This window comes from Lipotes vexillifer, unplaced genomic scaffold (genome assembly GCF_000442215.2).
Source record: "Lipotes vexillifer unplaced genomic scaffold, Lipotes_vexillifer_v1.1 scaffold217, whole genome shotgun sequence".
NCBI classification, from domain to species: Eukaryota; Metazoa; Chordata; class Mammalia; order Artiodactyla; family Lipotidae; genus Lipotes; species Lipotes vexillifer.
In genome coordinates, this window is record NW_006788200.1 from 6,739,382 (window position 1) to 6,755,617 (window position 16,236).

General features: G+C 38.3%; 1 protein-coding gene across 4 annotated transcripts in view; it reads left to right on the forward strand.

The window, feature by feature from the left end:
- CTNNA1 (catenin alpha 1) overlaps positions 1 to 16,236 on the forward strand; it is a 179,346-nt gene that overhangs the window by 71,215 nt on the left and 91,895 nt on the right. The gene's annotated exons all lie outside the window — the stretch shown is intronic.

Here is a 16,236-nt window from a genome sequence, read left to right on the forward strand (position 1 = left end):
GTGCTGAAGTGGTACGAAAGTGTCCAATGCAGTTATGATTGGGAAACCACTTTAAAAACAGCCTTTGTAGGGAAGAGTATGTGATAAATCTGTTCTCATTCCTCTGTACTAGAGTTTCCTAACCAGTCTAAAAGATATTCCTTGAGTCCTGGGGTTGGTCAGATCTTGGACTAGTCATCTCTGATCATGAGGTACCTCCTAGATTCTCCCCAGAATGCCAGACAAATAGTACTTTCTGTTTTGTGCCATGGATGTAAGTAATGGTGGGAGATACTCATTTATACTGAAGATAAGGAGACCATAACAGCGCTCTTACATAACATTTTATTATGTAAGTGAAAACTAGAACAGTGATTGATGTCAGGCTGAAATTTAAGGATTATGGTGGGGGTTTTGAAAGAAATTCTCTCAGTATTCAGAAATATATTTTAGAAGATGATTTCTGAACACATTTCTCCTAAAGATAAAAATATTTAGTTTCCTTGAATTGGCTCACATAACAGTGATCAGGCTGTGTCCTGTCAAAAAGTGATGGAGTGAGGATAAAGGGGGAGGGCAATGAAGCACATTTAAAGAAAGCTTAGAATGGTAAAAGGGTCTGCAAGAAGCAGAATCAACTAGGGATAGATGTTTGCTTATTTATGAAGCATTCAAGAACATTTAGAACCTCCAGTGACAGTCAGAACTTAACCGGCAGTATCTTCCTGTCACTCAGTTCATATTGAGTATGTGTCATCTGCAGAGTAGTGTGCTGGCACTGTGTAAGAGGAGGAATGAGGCACTGATCCCTCCCTTCTGAAACATACAGCATCTCTACAGAACATTTATTGGGAGTGCCATCATAGGTACTACTAAAATACCATGGGGATTGCAAGGAGGATGAGATTATTTCTAGCTGGAAAACCTGAGGCAATTTATGGAGTATTTATTTTATAATCTTTGTATTGAGCTTTACCTTGATTTTAAAAAAATGAGTCACTTTAAGTTTTGATTATTTCTTTTGAAAAATATTAGATAAATAATTATGGTATGTGGAGAATTGAGACAGTCTGGATTAATTAAAACTGGTTCAGTACTTAGAACTTTGTTGACAGAGTGGTAAAATCCAGAAAGGTTCACGTATTTTTACTTTTTTCCATTTTCTGGGTTCTCTGAGTCATGTCATGATTTTTATAGATACATACTTGAAAAAAAATCTTGTAATTTCTTGAGCCTTCCTTCTTCATCCTGTGTTGCCACTTATCAAGTTACATTGGTCCTCTAAGGCAATGATTCTTTTTTTTTTAATTTAATAAAGTTTTATTTTCCAGAATGTACAGTTGGTGGGATAAGGCAATGATTCTTAACTTTGGATGCACATTAGAATCCCTGGGGGTCTTCCCTGGTGGCGCAGTGGTTAAGAATCCGCCTGCCAATGCAGGGCACACGGGTTCAAGCCCTGGTCCGGGAAGATCCCACATGCCGCGGAGCAGCTAAGCCCGTGTGCCACAACTACTGAGCCTGTGCTCTAGAGCCCGCAGGCTGCAGCTACCAAAGCCCGCGTGCCTAGAGCCGGTGCTCCGCAACAAGAGAAGCCACTGCAATGAGAAGCCTGCTCACCACAATTAGAGAAAGCCCACGTGCGGCAACGAAGACCCAACGCAGCCAAAAAAAAAAGCTTTTTCTGAAAAAGAAACTTTTAGAAATCCTGATGTCTAGGTTGTACCCAAATTAAGTCAGAATCACCAAATTGAGTTCCAGGCATCAGTATTTTTAAAAGTTCCCCAGGAGATTCCAATGTGCAGTTAAGGTGGAGAAAGTGCTACGATGGTTACATTTGTCCTTTTCTGTCTCCACTGCTGTTGTCTTATTCCAGGCTGTATTCACTTTCTCCACTTCAGTTTGTTCTGCCTGCTCAGGCCAATCTGAGCTCATGCCTTCAGTAGGACATTGTTCATTGTGTTATTGAAATTCCCTTCCTACTTGTTTAAACCTAACCTGCCCTTCCTTCAAGGCCCACATTTCCCCTCCATCTCTTTGCTGAAGGCCATTTCAGACTACACCATTCTACATTATTTCTTTGTAGCTTGAAGTTTTGCACTCACTTGTTTACTTCCTTGAATCGTTGCTCAATTGTATTTCCTATATCCATGTAATTTCTGCAACTAGGTTTTAAGCTTTTGGAAGATGGGAACTATTTAAAAAATATTCTTTCAGGATCTAGTATAATGGTAGTAGAGATACTCAATAGGTGCTTGCTTAATGAACTCACGCTGAATTGGGAGAATGGATAAAGTGAACAGTTTGGGATATTCATAGTACTAGGGATATATTAGTGGAAAAAACAAAGATCCTTGCCCTTATTTTTTTATTTTTATTTTTTTCCTTGCCCTTATTGACCTTACATTCTAGAGGGTTATGGGGGAGGAGGCCATGGGTGATTTACCCTTACTTCCTGTAGCTCTTTCAGTATACAGATGACATTTTTGGAAAAAATTAATACTCTGAAATAAGCAGTGAATGGAAGTGATATGTTAGATCATAGGGTGAGGGCCAAACTCCCTTTTAAAGGCTCCCAGGGCCAGGAGGCTAGCAGCCTTAATGCTTCTACTTGCATTGTAGTTTGAAGAGTTAGAGATAGATAGTCTTAGATCTATCACTAACTTACTGTATGATGCTCTAAGAGATACTGATGTTAAGGGTAATGCATTTGACCCCTACTTACTTAAACATTATGGAAATGCTTCAGATGCCTGACAGCAGAGGGTTTTTGACTGTTCAGTGGATCTTTGTTTCACAAATGACTGCCAGCTTTCCTTGAAATGAAATGTAGTTATTGTGGTTATGTTTAATTTGTTCTTGCTCTATCAGCCTAAGGTTACTCTGCCTATGAGGATTCTAGAGAAAGAAAAACAGCTTGGATGGGTTTAAAAGTGAATGGATTGGACTTCCCTGGTGGTCCAGGGGTTAAGACCCCACGCTTCTACTTCAGGGGGTGCAGGTTCAATCCCTGGTTGGGGAAGTTCCGCGTGTTGCGGGGTGCGGCCAAAAAAAAAATAGTGAATGGATTGAAATGAAAGTGAAATGTAATTGAATTGAAAAAAGTTATTGCCACTTTGTTTATTTTTTTGTAGTTGGAAATCATACATGTGCATTAAATTATTGACCCACCATTACTATTAACATTTAGGTTAGGTATATGTATTTCCAGTTTGTCCCCGTTCTTGTATGCAGAGTGTTTTTAAATTTTAAAATAGTTTTAACCCTCTTAATGTTCTCCGCATAGACACAAAATATTCGTATAACATTCAAACTATTAGGTTAATGGTGCAACAACATGGGTGGACCTGGAGGACATTATGCTGAGTGAAATAAGCCAGACACAGAGGACAAATCCTGTATGATCCACTTCCATGAGGTTCCTAGAGTTGTCAAATTCATAGAGACAGAAAGGAGAATGGGGGTGCCAGGCGCTGGGGGAGATGGGAATGTGGAGTTACTGTTTAGTGGGGACAGAATTTTAGTTTGAGAAAGTGAAAAGTTCTGGAGACGGATGTGGTGATGGTTGCACAATAATGTGAATGTTCTTGAGACCTATGAGCTATATGCTTAATATTGGTTAAGATGGTAAATGTTATGTTATACGATAAACATAGTAAAAAAAATAACGAACAAAGTTTAAAAACAAACAATTAGGTTAATGGGTTAAAACAAACTACTAGTTTAATAGGTTAAACTTTCTGTTTCTTAAATGTGTAGTTGACTTTGGAGCCCAGTTCTGTGTTGTAATACTCTGAAGATAGTATTTCAATGCCATTGAAAAGTCTCCTTCTGAAGAGCCCTGTACTTGGTAACAGCCGAATTCTTTCTTTCACACTCTTCATTCTGCTAAGGGATATGCTGATCCTTAATGTGGTCCTTTCTCCCTTGGTTAGGGCATGTGCTTTGAGTTTTTCCCAGTACTGCAGTAGAATTTATTGGGACCAAACTTATTTGTCTCTTTTATCACACTCACATTCCCCTCAAAAAAAAAAAAAAATGAACAAAACTCTCCACTTTAACCCCCCTACCCCTGACCCCAATCTGAAAACTCTTAACACAGTGTCTGAAACATAAATGACCCTCAGTCTTTGAAATGAATTCCATTTGGTTTTGACCTGAGCATTCTTGTCCAGCAGTTCATGGTCATGTGCTGACTGACTAGAATTAGAATTTATAATTGGTGAGAAGAAACACATGCCTTGGGCTTGAGTAGCTTTAGCTCTGTTCCATCCAGTGTGGTAGCCAGTAGGCATATGTGGCTATTGAGCACTTAATAGGTGACAGGTCCAATTTGAGATGTGCTGTGAGTGTGAACGATATACCAGATTTCCAAGACTTACTGCACTGAAAAAGCTGTAAATATCTCAGTAATATCTCATTGATAATATTTTGGATATATTGGGTTAAATAAAATCTGTTCTTAATTTTTACGTGTTTCTTTTTACTTATGGCTACTAGAAAGTTTTAAATTATATATGTAGTTTTTGTTTCTCGCTTGTATTATATTTCTCTTGGATAATTCTGACTACTGGGTAACCAGCCAGCTAGGGGGAGTAGATAAGAGTTAAGCATCAACTTTTTCCTTTTTTAAAAAAATTAATTAATTAATTTATTGAGCTAGCTGTGCTGGGTCTTAGTTGTGGCACGCGGGATCTCCATTGCTGCATGTGGGATCTTTAGTTGCGGTGTGTGGGATCTAGTTCCCTGACCAGGGATCGAACCCTGGCCCCCTGCATTGGGAGCACGGAGTCTTAGCCACTGGACCACCAGGGAAGTCCCAACTTCTTCCTTCAGTGTCCAGAATGGTAACTTACATAGTAGCTATTGTAGCTTGTATTTTTTATACCTTAAACTAGTTTTAGGCAGAAGAAAATTGGTACAGCTTAGGACCAGGTGAGGATGATGTTGCTTAAGGTTAAATTTTATCTTTGCTCTTGCCCAGAAACGTTGGAGGTTGTAGGATCCTAAAAGAGTAATGAAGTAACTGAACATTTTTTGTATTGGACTGGGCCTATATTTGAGGGGTTTGATTATGTTAGCATATCAGGTATAAAATTTTTATCTGATTTGGATAATAGTTAGATATGGAATATATGAATAAGGTGCAGTTAATGTTCACTCTCAAAGATATATTGTTATTGCAGTGAGGGGAAGCACTTAATCTAGATGCTAATCTCTTCTCAGTTTTGCAAATGCTTTCCTGGAACCACTTTTGCGGAGCCAAAGCTTCCAAGCCTTTGAAGGACTCCTTCGAAGAGCTTGTTAACTGCATTATTTTTTTTTTTTTTTTTTTTTTTTTTTGCTGTATGTGGGCCTCTCACTGTTGTGGCCTCTCCCATTGTGGAGCACAGGCTCCGGACGAGCAGGCTCAACGGCCATGGCTCACGGGCCCAGCCGCTCCACGGCATGTGGGATCCTCCCAGACCGGGGCACGAACCCGTATCCCCTGCATCGGCAGGCGGACTCTCAACCACTGCGCCACCAGGGAAGCCCAACTGCATTATTTTGTGGCTGCATTTTCTTATTTTCAAAATTAGAATAGGTTAATTTTTTTCTGATTATAAAGTTCTCTGTTCATTATATATCACCGTTTTCGGTATATAGCATTCCAGAGTTCATTCTGTCTGTGTGTGTATGTACACATTTGTCTGTTCTTTTCTTACTGTTTCTTCTTTTTTTGACAACAGAAATAAGGATTGTCTTCACTATTATACTGCTTACCATATACTAGCCATTGTGCTGAGAGATATACATTATTACCTGTTTGACTTCCATAATAACCCTATTGAATTGTTACTTGCTCAAAAATAGTCATATAGCTGAGATTTGAACTCAGATCCCTGTGGCCTGAAAATCTGAATGCTTACTACTTTTATCATAATGTATCTTTGTAAGTCAGCAAATACGATTTTACATCATCATCTTTTAATAATCTTGGGTTTTTTCACTGTATAGCTTTATAAATGAAATTTATTACTGAAATTTATTACTAAAGTTAAATACTTCACACTAAATAAGGTAAACCCAGGTCTGGTATAGCTGCTTGAAGTGAGCTGAACAAGAAAAGAAAGCTTTTTTAGAGTATTCTCCCAAGCTAGACTCTCTGGAGTTACTTGAGTGTCATAGATGTCTCAGTTGGCTCTGTGATGTGCAGCTACAGGGCCTGAGTTTTGTTATATGCTATGGTTTTCATCTTTGTGTGAACCCTTGGGTTTCCTGCAGTAGACTTTTTTTTTTGCGGTATGCGGGCCTCTCACTGTTGTGGCCTCTCCTGTTGCAGAGCACAGGCTCCAGAAGCGCAGGCTCAGTGGCCATGGCTCATGGGCCCAGCCGCTCCGTGGCATGTGGGATCCTCCTGGACCGGGGCACGAACCCGTGTCCCCTGCATCGGCAGGCGGACTCTCAACCACTGCACCACCAGGGAAGGCCCTGCAGTAGACTCTTGCCTGTATTGCTAGTCCATAGTTCTGTAGCTATATGATTTTATTGATTTGTTAGTGTAAGCTTTTCGGTGAGCTGCCTAGCATATTTGGAGAATTTAGGTATAAATAGATGTTTCATTGAATGCAGAATTCGAGCATGTTTAGGACTTAGTCCTCTTGACATTAGCATTTATTTAATTTGGAAAGCTTCTTTGTCAAAAATTGTGTGATTTTCTTGTGGTGTGAGATGCGAGGTTTAAGAGAACTTCTTAAGTCTGAGGAGGACATCTCACCCTAGTTATATTTTATGTTGCTTTTTAAGAGGCCTGAGGTGCTTCCTATATATGCCACTCTGGCATTATGGATTGCAGTATTTAACAGGCAAGTTCCTAACCTTTTATATGCAGAAAGATGCATGTTTATATATTAGATAAAATGGTGCTGGCTTAATGGAACAGTAGTAGAGCGGTCTCTAGAAATCAGGATGATAGGGCAGACCCCGAAGCCTGCCCAGTGTCAGGCTGCAGATGCATCAGGTTTTAGCCTACAGGATACTGCTGTTAGATTGTCCTTGGTATTAATTTATGCTTTTTAGATGTCAGGCGGGCTTGAAGAGCTTTTATATCTAAAAAATGTGTCTAAATTAAACGGTAGTAATAATCTCTAAATATATCAGAATATTAGTAATTATCACTGGGTGGTGGGATAATAGGCAATATAAATTTTCTTCTGTAGTTCCTCCCACATTTTGGGCAATGTTTCTTATGGTCATTATGACACAAGTTTAGAAATAAACTTAGACCCTTAGTTTTATGTGTCATGGATTTTTAGGTTTTGTTCATAATCATATACTGTGCTTATTTCCAAAGTACTATAAATATGAGAACACTGAAGATTTTTCACGTTAATAAGGTGATTCGTCTTTGAGGTAATGATTCATTCAGGACTTGTTTGAAGTGGTGAGTTGTCTGGGAGGGTTTTTTGTTTACTACAGTATATACTTCTAGAAAGTCTTGGTCAAAACAGTGTCATTTATCTCTGTGTGATAGTACTTGCATTATCCTTTTCTTGAACTATTTGTCAGTGATTTTTGACCATGGAAATATAGAATTATAAATTTTAGAATTTGGAAGTGACATTAGTTATCATAGTGTAGGGTTGACAAATTAAACTTCTCCGGTAAAGTCTTGCCTGCCATCTGTTTTTGTAAATTTAATTGGAACATAGCCATGCCCATTTGTTTACTTACAATCTATGACTGCTTTTCCACTGCAGTCATGTAGTTGAGTAGTTGTGACAGAGATGGAATGGCCCCCAAAGCCCAAAATATTTGATATCTGGCCCTTTACCGAAGTTTGCCAAGCCTTAATCTAGTCCAGCCAACTAATATTTTTTTCAGCTAATTTTTTGAAGGTTTTAAAATACAAACTCAGTTTCTCTTAACGGATGTGAGATTATATATTTCTTCTTAGATAAATTTTGGAAGTTTGTGGCTTTTAAGGAATTGGTCCATTTTATCCAGTTAGTCAAGTTTTATATGCAAAAGTTGTTTGTAGCATTCTCTTATTATCCTTTTAGTGTTTGTGGGGAGTCTGTAGCCATATTCTCTAATTCATTTCTAGTGTTGGTAATTTGTATCTGCCTCTTTTATTTTCTCTGCCAGTCTGGCTATAGGTTTATCAATTCTGTTGATCCTTTGAAAGAACCAGCTTTTTTTGGTTTCATTGATTTTTTTCCGTTATTTTCAATTTCACTGATTTCTGTTCTTCATTGTTTCTTCTGTTTCCTTTAGGTTTATGTTGTTCTTCTTTTTCTAGTTTCTTGAGGTGGGAAATTAGGTTATTGGCTTGAGATCTTTCCTTTTTTTAAATGTAAAGATTTAGGGCAGATTTCCATATAAGCCCTGCTTTGTCTCCATCCCATAAATTTCAATATTTTGTATTTTCATTTTTGTTTAGTTCAGAATATTTAAAAATTTTCCTTGAGTCTTCCTCTTTGACCAGTGGGTTATTTGGAAGTACAGTATGTTGTTTAATTTCCAAGTATATGGAGATTTTCTTGTTAAATTTCTGTTATTGATTTCTAGTTTAATTCAAATTCAGTTTGGTCAGAGAACATACTTTGCATGATTTCAGTTTTTTAGATTGTTTATTGAGATTTGTTTTATGACCCAGTGGTGCTATCTTTGTGATGTTCTGTCTGCCCTTGGCTATGTGTTTTGGCTGTTGTTGGATGGAGTGTTCTATATTTATTTATTTATTTTTATTTTTTTGCGGTACGCGGGCCTCTCACTGTTGTGGCCTCTCCCGCTGCGGAGCACAGGCTCCGGATGCGCAGGCTCAGCTGCCATGGCTCACGGGCCCAGCCGCTCCGCGGCACGTGGGATCCTTCCCGACTGGGGCACGAACGCGTGTCCCCTGCATCGGCAGGTGGACTCTCAACCACTGCGCCACCAGGGAAGCCCGGATGGAGTGTTCTATAAATGTCAGTTAGATCCAGTTGGTTAATGGCATTGGTTGATTGAATTGGTTCAGTACTTCTGTACCTTAATTGCTTATTTATGTTTGTTTATTTAGGGTCTGCTTGTTCCAATAGTTACTGAGACAGTTATAGCCCTGTCTGCCAACTGTAATTGTGGATTTGGCTCTTTCTCATTTCAGTTCTCAGATTGCTACTTTATGTATTCTCTCTAGGGTTTTTAGTTGCATTCAGTAGGATAGACAGGGTGGAAAATGTTTACCCCATCTTAACCAGAGCTAAAACCAACCACCTATTTTCAAAACAGCCTGAAACTAGAGGTAACTTGGCTATGATCATACCCAGGTAAGAATAGTTACGATTAGAATTAAGCCTTCTGATTATCAGTCCAGAGCTACTTCTGATGGTCCTCATCATATGTGATGCCTTGGATGGTGGACAGTAATGCTTACATCGAATAGGCATCGTTAAAGCTTGATCAGGTAGCCTCCCCCTGAGCTGCTTTCTCAGCTGTAAAACAGGGTCATTAATAGCTGCCCCTCTACCTGACTTTGTTAGAGGGCACAGAGAACCACTCAAGACCAAGCAAAATGAAGAAAATGGGATAATGGGTGGTGGTAATGCAAAAAATGCCTTGAGACAAAAGAGCATTAAATGATGTGTAGCCAAGAACAAGGTGAACAGGGATCTGGATAGGCAGTGACCGAGGCTGCTCTCCTGTCTCTTGTAGCAGATTCTTTTCAGCTCTGTGTGACAGCTCGTTCCTTGCTCTGTCTATAGCAAAGAGCCAAAGCAGCAGTCTCCACCCATAAGTCTGCATGATCTTGTAGTTCAAGCATCTAATCACAGCTGACAGAGGATCTCCCCTACCACCCATCATTTGAGTGTGGAAAGGGAAGGGGATACCATATTTGACTTGAACATAAAACTAGAAAGTGCTATAAATACATGCAAATTGGTATCATTTTAGGAAATTAATAATACACTTCCTTCTTTCTCATTTATTCTTTTTGCCTGTGGCAAAGTTGTCATATGTTGATAATAAATTGATTCTTTTAAAATAGTGTCATTGTTTAAATGTAGCAAAGTAGGCATTTTATTGTTTATAAAATAAACCTGTTTATGTAGAATGCCCATATGTGACAGACATGTAAAATTAGAAGCTTATCAATCATAACTTTCTACCCTAATATTTTCTGTCCATTGATCTTAAAAAAATTTTTTTTAAAAATTGGGTGTTTTAGAGGACTTAAGGTAGTTAATAAAACTCCTTGAGTTTCCAAACTATCTTTGCCAGAGACAGGTATAACCCTGGCTGCCAGGAAATTTTCTCTTCTGTGATTTCAGGCCTGCTCTCTTGAAAATTACTATGGTTTTCATATTTCTTAGTCATAAAATTAGAAGGGTTAATTTAAAGTCTATGGAATGTGATATTTTTCTTCTCTGAGCAAATACCCTTATTTTTTCTGTTTATTTTATCTGTGTTCACATCTGATGACTGCTAAATAAGTACTTGACAGTCACTCAATAACTTATTTATTTTAAAGTGGAATATTCACGGGCTTCCCTGGTGGCACAGTGGTTGGGAGTCTGCCTGCTGATACAGGGGACACGGGTTCGTGCCCCGGTCTGGGAGGGTCCCACGTGCCGCAGAGCGGCTGGGCCCGTGAGCCACGGCTGCTGAGCCTGTGCATCCGGAGCCTGTGCTCCGCAACGGGAGAGGCCACAACAGTGAGAGGCCCGCGTACCACAAAAAAATAAATAAATAAAGTGGAATATTCAGTATTTAGAACCAGAGACTGCTGAGAACTGATTTTGTTTGGTCGTTCTCTGAAAATGGCATAGGACCTTTTCATAATGGTATGATTTGGAGATACGCTATTAAGGAAGACATTGCATTTGAGTTGCTTTATAATAAAATAATATCTAGTCAGTAAATTGTCTTACAAGGATTATTTTCAGATGTGTTGGAATGATTGGTCTCCTGGTTTTACTCCAGTTGCAGATATTCTAACTTTGGGATTTGTAATTTGCAGTTTGTAATAGTCTACCGTATAGAATGTAGTGTGGCATCTGATTTCAAGGCTTCCCTGATAATTGTCCTTTAAATTTAATTCCGGAGTGTACTTGTCCTGAATTAATTCTCCCTGCTTTGAGGGAGAATTATTGGTTTTGCAGACTCAAATAAGAAACTCATCTTCTAGGAATAAAAAGACTTATGTTTGGACTTGGCCTTGTTCTTGTGTCTATATGAACATTGCTTATTATTCCCTCGTGTAAAATAACCTGCAATATTTTATAAGAAAAATCGTAAGTATTTGACCAGTGATACCCAACTGTAATCTTCACAGCTCATAACAATAAATTCACTTGTTGCTGGGAAGTAGACCTATTTGTTTATGTTGCTTTTTTTTTTTTTTTTGGCTGCATTGGGTCTTCGTTCGTTGTTGCGCGTGGGCTTTCTCTAGTTGGTGGCAAGTGGGGACTACTGTTCGTTGCAGTGCGTGGGCTTCTCATTGCAGTGGCTTCTTGTTGCAGAGCACAGGCTCTAGGTGCTCGGGCTTCAGTAGTTGCAGCTTGTGGGCTCAGTAGTTGTGACACACGGGCTTCAGTAGTTGTGGCACGCAGGCTCAGTCGTTGTGGTGTGCAGGCTCAGTAGTTGTGCACGGGCTTAGTTGCTCCGCGGCAAGTGGGATCCTCCTGGACTAGGGATCAATCCCGTGTTCCTGCATTGGCAGGGGATTCTTAACCACTGCACCACCAGGGAAGTCCCTATGTTGTTTTTAAGATTCTATGTTGGTGAAAAAAAGATAAAGCCATTATATACTGGAAAATTGGTTGGTTTTTAAAAGTTGGTTGTTTATATATACCCTTATTTAGTGATTTCTTTTGTGATAAAGGAACCCCCTGTCCTCTTGACCTTTTCAAAGCCGGTTTTTCTTAGGCTATCAAAATTTCTTAACTCAGGAAATGGACTTCAAAACATTAGGAATACGTTTGTTGGATTTTTTTTTCAAAGCAGTATCAAACTTTGTAGCATTCAGAAAAAAAATTCCATTTTAAAAGTGGAATTCTAATCACAGTGTTTGTTAAAACTGACTCCATTGACTAGCTCTTACTTGCTGTCTACAGATCTGTCATTTTGGCAAACTCTAGAGCTAGAATCAAACTATTTTTTTGAGTTGGTTTTCTCAGCTAGTGCAAAATTAGCTATTTTCTTAAAACCATTCCGAATCAAGAATTACATTAGTTTGGGAATTCTCTGTTGGCTGAGTGGTTAGGATTCCACCCTTCCATTGCCGGGGCCCAGGTTCGATCCCTTGTCAGGGAGCTAAGGTCCTGTAAGCCAAGCAGTGCGGCAAAAAAAAAAAAAAAAAAAAAAAAAAAAAAAATCACATAAGTTTTAGGGTTATGATGATAAACGTCAGTAACTATATGTTTGCAATTTGAAGTTTTGGACAAGTGATAGTTCTTTTAACCCTCAACATTTGACAAGATTTGAACATCAAGAGATGAACGTAGATTCAAGGGGAATCCCTTATGAAATGACATGATGTTGTAGATTTGTTTTAAAATACTCCACCCCAAAACTAACAGAAGTGTTATAAATGACACTAGAAAGCAGAAAGTTGATAGCTGTGAAAACTTGGTGATGTTGCATAAGGAAGTTCATTTTAGTCTTCTTAATCCTTTTGAATGTTTGGGAAATCCCATAATAAAAAGTTAAAAAAAGACAGCTCTTATCATTATGGTGATCTGAGTAGATGTCAGCATATTAGATGTTTAAGGGCATAGTCTTTGCAATGTTTACAGCCCTTCTGAAGGCATTTGTCTGTCTTGCAACCTCTTGAACAGATTTCTTTATTCTATTCCAGCCCCCTTCTCAGTCCGCAGTTCTTAGGCCAATTAGATTCTCTTGGGAATTTGTATGGGAAAATAATGAGAAAACGATGCAGTTAGTAAATGGAAACTGAAGTAGGAAATTATGCCATTAAGTAGAGTCAGGGTTGTGAGGGGTCATGGCAAAATGAATTTGTGGGTGGGCAGTAGCTATGAATTAGTTAGGCAGCATAGAGGGTAACATTGGGTCAGGTATTTGAGGTTGGAGAAGGTTGCAAGCAGCTAAGAGGAGGATCCTGTTCTTCCTGTATGGCCTTGCTGAGGCTGGTTGCCCAGCTGTGCTTGGGTTTTCTGCATGTGTCCTTGAAGTAAACGCTTTGTCACTGTATTTGATTTGAGTTCCTTGATTCTCCAAAAAGGAGTGTACCTAGTATAGTCATTGGACGATGCAGAGTTTTCTTGGCTAAATTGTTAGTAAACACTTTTTTAGAAGGTCAGAATTGGTCATTGCCTAATCATCTAGGCATTCCATAGTCTACTACCTGAAGCATTATCAGAGCTATTGCCCTCCCCTGAATCATAGTTTTAAAGCTCTATCATGTATAGTAAGAAGTTTTCTGTTTCTTACCTGCTTGACTGTTATATAATTTAGTAGTGATGTTTCCTTGTTGTTCACTAAACTTTGATTGAATGGAATTTAATAAATGGCAGTAATTAGGGTTTTCATTTTTTTAAGAGGGTGGTGGTACGACTTCTGTAGATTTCATATTAATTAAGAAGTTAACTTAGCACAATTTTAGGTGGCTTAAACAGTATTTTCTTGGCCATGATGATTTCAGATTCCTTGCTTTTGCTGATGATTATGAAAATACATTGTCTCTAGCTAGAAAAAACCTTATTTGAATATAAACATTCTATGTACTGTTTCTATTATTTTTCCTTTTTTAGTGCTCTTTTTGTCGGCAGAAATCAGAATAAGGAGTTCTGGTTTATACGAGATAATGCTGGTGCAATGAAGTTTTTTAAAGAAAAGCACAAATAAAATTATTTTATTATTATAAAGCACTGGAGCAAGTATAAAACTTATATTAAATAGGATATACAAAGACAGACAAGGTTGGCATTGATTGGCATTGAAGAGTAGGTGAAGGGAGAAACAATAATAGATTTAGAATCAGGAATTAATTAGTGTGCAGGGAATGGCAAACCTCTTGGCTTGGTGGGAACAAAGAGCCTTTTTTTTTTTTTTTTTGCTGCACCGAGCATGGCACGTGGAACTTCCCTGACCAGGGATTGAATTTATGCCCCCTGCAGTGGAAGCGTGGAGTCTTAACCATTGGACCACCGGGGAAGTCCTGAAGAGCCATTAAGGAACCATTTTACAAGCAAGACTAGCTAGAAGCAGTCCTCTTTTCCCGTTAGTGGGTAGCTCACTGACAGATATTGGGAAGTGTTTGCTTTTTCCCCTTTAATTTGCTGCTATGGAGAAAGGTATTGTTTAGATTCTAGTGATAAGGGGCTTGTGGAGAGGAGTTTTAATCATTATTATTTTTATATTGTAACATCTTCAATTGACAGCATTCTTGTAGGGTGGTTTTAGCCTTTGATACATTTCCTCAGGCCCAAGAAAATGATCTGCTAAAGCAGAAAGAATGAAGCTATTCCATTTAGCCTCTAGACAGCGACACATTAAGGACTAATGACTGCCAAAAGGAAATGTCAAACACTAAGCTAGTCTACTTTTTTTGGCAGCCGAAAATCCGGTGAATCAACAGTTTTGGGGGGTGTATATTTAATGTGGGTGGAAGAAAAGAGTGTCTAACATTCTTTAAGGCCCTGTTAAGTTTGGCACAGTTGGACTTGGAGCCCACTTCTACTTTTCTAAACCCAAGGAAGGCATGTGCCACAGAATAAGGATAATTACTTGTTATGTAGGTAGTATTGGATAGACACATTTTAAAATGTGTTTGTGGGCTTTGTTTTTATGTATTTTTGTTTGCTAAAAAGTGGTGCATTCATGTGTGATGAATCAAGAGTCGATTGCCTTGGTACCCTTTTTCGTAAACAGGAATTATCTGGAGAGTTTTTTGAAAAAGAATGGATAAATTTGTGATTCTGGAGGTTTAAGGAGCAAATTTAGACTGAATACTAAAAATTAATTTTTTTTTGCGGTACGTGGGCCTCTCACTGTTGTGGCCTCTCGCTCTGCGGAGCACAGGCTCCAGAAGTATAGGCTCAGTGGCCATGGCTCACGGGACAAGCCGCTCTGCGGCATGTGGGATCTTATCGGACCGGGGCACGAACCCGTGTCCCCTGCATCGGCAGGCGGACTCTCAACCACTGCGCCACCAGGGAAGCCCTAAAAATTACTTTTAAGAAAAGGACAACAAATTTAGAGCTTTAAAACTTAAAGCCAAGTATGGTCACCATGTCCCGGACATTTAAAATTTAGTACTTAAATATTCACATCCAAGGATTGGAGGAGTGATAGCTAAAGGGTATACAGAGCTTCTTTTTAGGTGATGAAAATATTCTAATGGTAGTGGTTGCATATATCTGTGAATATACTTAAAAAATATTAAATTGTATAATTTACCTTGGTGAATTGTATATGCATTGTCTTAATATACATTATAATAAATATACATATCTTAATAAAGCTGTTTAAAAATAGTCACATGCTTTTTCATGTCTGGATCCTAATGATGTGATGATCATTTTAAATTGTATTTTATATAGATTCATGCAATTTGTCTATCTTATATGAAGTAAAGAATGTTTTCCCCATTTTGAAACAGGGCCTGTGTCAGTTATTGCCATCAGAATGACATTGGCCAAATTAAAAAGCCTACATAAAAGTGCATAAAAGTTGGCCTCTTTTATCTCTTGGCTTTGTATTGAATAGACTAATGGACTGCAATTTTCTGTGGTTGTTTCATTTAAATTATGAATATGTCAAGTTAAGGGTTGTTGAATCAAAAATAATTTAAAAACTCAGAAATCAGATTGAACATGTATCATTTCAAAGCGACTATTTTTTATTTTCGTCTTTGTGAAAAAGTGCCAGATCTGTACAATATGCATATTGTTATCCCTTAAATTATCACATTTTAAATACTTTGGGCTTTTTATTTGAAGATTCTGCATATAATCACTAGAAATTTGATTACCTTAGAACTCTAAGAACTATAAAAATGAAGTAGCTTTTATATTAATTACATAGTTTTTTTTTAAAAAAATTGGGGTATGGTTGCTTTACAATGTTGTGTTAGTTTCTGCTGTACATCGAAGTGAATCAGCTATATGTATACATAAATCCCCTCTTTTTTGGATTTCCTTCCCATTTAGGTCACCACAGAGCATTGAGTAGAGTTCCCTGTGCTATACAGCAGGTTCTCATTAGTTATCTATTTTATACATAGTATTGTATATATGTCAGTCCCAATCTCCCAATTCATCCCAGCCCCTCTTTCCC